At 39.9% G+C, this 2,514-nt stretch overlaps 1 pseudogene; it reads right to left on the bottom strand.

The window, feature by feature from the left end:
- Positions 1-709: 709 nt before the first annotated feature.
- On the bottom strand, positions 710-2,253 carry LOC141562970 (HAUS augmin-like complex subunit 4 pseudogene; annotated as a pseudogene).
- Between the last annotated feature and the right edge of the window lie 261 nt (positions 2,254-2,514).

Genomic DNA, 2,514 nt, shown 5'->3' with positions numbered 1-2,514 from the left:
TCTGTAAAATGTGTTTCATGAAAAAGAATAAAGCATCATCTTATAGATTCAATCAATTATCAAGAATTTCATATCTATACAAAAACTTTATCCTTTCCTGGAAGTCCTTCCATTCTACAAGTAGAAAAATCAAGTCAACTCCCCACTCAATTCCTTTGTACTTCTAAGCTTGGAAGAACAGGATTGTGTCAGCATAAATTTATATCACTCATGATGCAGGTTAGAGTATAACACTAATTTTGACGTTCTTCATTTATGGCTGGGCAGAATAGTGTCTTTTAGGTAGGCCTTTCTGAACCTACCAGCTTTGGACCAATAACCACTTAGAGTTTAAACAAGGCATTGGTGCATGTTTGCAAGTTCTATTCATGCTGTCTTTTTGAGTATCAATCTCCTCTTCACTAACAGCTCATGAATAATGTTTCTCACATATTGCCTATGTTTGGCCTAATCATTAGCATGGTTTGTATATGGCTACTGCTTTCCATCTTTGTTTATTCAAGTGCTAGTATTAGCCTGGTTCTGGGAAACCCTATGACATTCCTATAAATTTTTAACACTTGCATATGTAGGGTATATTCCCATTCAGGATGAACCACAAATGACATCACCCAAAGGCAGGCTTATACACAGTCATGTAGGAAATTAAGTTTAAACAACTACTTTTAACATTTAGAATGAGGGGTTTCATTATAATTTTCCCTTTGAATTTTTTATATTTATTTATTTTTTTTTTTTCCATATTATCATTTTATTTAGGGAATAATTGGGCAAAAGGCAGGACTGGTTTTCTTAAGAGGCCACAAAATGTGCAAATCTGTTCTTAAGAGGAGGCAAGGACAGGACAGAAACTAGGAGAATGTCTTGTCCATTAGAGTTCTTACTGTATGAGTGGTGTCTCATCCCCCCTTTGAGAAATGAAAGGCAATACTTGTATAGGAGAAACAGGATATGAACAATGTATGCCACTGAGGCAAAAAGATCCCAGTCCTTAATTTCTGCAAAACTCAATGGTAAGACTTATTAAACTCCTGAAGAGCCCAGAGCTTGTTCTCAGTTGCCTGTTTCAAATGGGTGTACTCCTTCACCAGCTTGTCAAACTCTTCACCTAGCACCTCATAAGTGCTCAAGACCTGGCGTGATTTCTCCATGTCTTGCTCCTGTAGGCGAATGGCCCCCTCCAGACTATCTCTAATGAGGCGATGAACTTCTACCTTCTCAGCTGTGTAAGTGTCTGACAAAATCTGTAGCTCCTCCATTCTTAGCTTCAGAATCATGGCACTACACTTGATCTCCAAGTACTGTGCATTAATCTGATCCAGCTCTGATTGTGTTTTTAGCCGGTGTTCCTGAAGAAGTCTCTGTAGCAGTGAAAGACATCTAAGGAGTACCTGAGAATAGGTGGAACTTTGCTTTTCAAGTAGTACTGTTTGTTCCTTCTGCTGTTTCTTAGCATTCTGGTTTTCCTGCTTCTCACTTGTCAGCACATCTGCCAGCTGCCATACCTTTGCTGCTTTCAATGTTTCACTATCAGAATCTGAACTGGGATCATGGTAGCAGAGCAGAGTGAAACATTTCTTCTTCAGCTGTTCCTCAATTTTTGGCTGCATACACTCCCTCATTCTCACAAAATCCTCTGAAGGGGGCATCAGTTCTAGCAAGTCTGACTTCTCCAGGCCCAGCAAAGGTGGCTTCTCTTTCTTTTGGCTTGGATCCAAAAGTCGAGTCAGTTCAGTCACTAGTAATCTCTGTTCAAGGGATTCATGAAACTTCTTATCCTCTGGGGTGAGATTTGTGTCCTGTGTCTTTACATAATAGTCTACAAGCATTTCTTGTATAAGTCTCTGCAGAATCTCTGACCTTAGCCATGCTGTCTTTTGCAGTCGGACCTCCTTCCATGCCTCAGCTTGCTCTTCTGCAAGGGTAGTGCTTAAACCACTCTCATCCATGTACTGAGAGAGACTTAGCAGGAGCTTGCTAAAATGAGGGTTCTGCAAGAGGTCTTCTTCAGTCAGGTTACAGGGTGGCAGCTGTTTGCTGCATACTTGCTGGAGTAATTCCATACCCTCTCCAGGTAAGCAATAATCTCCTGATGCCATCTTTTTCGTGGGACTTCCACCTGGCTTAACTCTGTAAATGCTATAGGGAATGGTTAACAGTGCCTCCGATCCCGGCAATAAGCCTGTGCACCTCAAAAGCAAAATCCTGCGGCCGCTGAGGCGACGAAAGGGGCCGGTTAGGGAAGGCGGTGGCTGCCCCTTTTTATATTTATTTTGCCTATGCATTGCAAATTAGATCTTTGATGATAACATATATGTAATTCCTATGCCTAAGAATCCCTCCTAACCTGAAAAACCCTGGTAAAATCTTAGGATACTTCTCATTTCTCTAACCTATTTCTTCTATTGAGAAAATACATGAACTTTAACATAATTCTATAGTCATTAAGTATTAAATTAAACCTTTGTAATATCTGTGTTCAAATAAAAAATGTAAAATGTGAATAGATATATT

The sequence above is a fragment of the Sminthopsis crassicaudata genome, chromosome 3 (genome assembly GCF_048593235.1).
Source record: "Sminthopsis crassicaudata isolate SCR6 chromosome 3, ASM4859323v1, whole genome shotgun sequence".
Taxonomy (NCBI): domain Eukaryota; kingdom Metazoa; phylum Chordata; class Mammalia; order Dasyuromorphia; family Dasyuridae; genus Sminthopsis; species Sminthopsis crassicaudata.
Note: the sequence above shows the minus strand (reverse complement) of the source record. Positions and strands in the feature narration are given on the sequence as shown.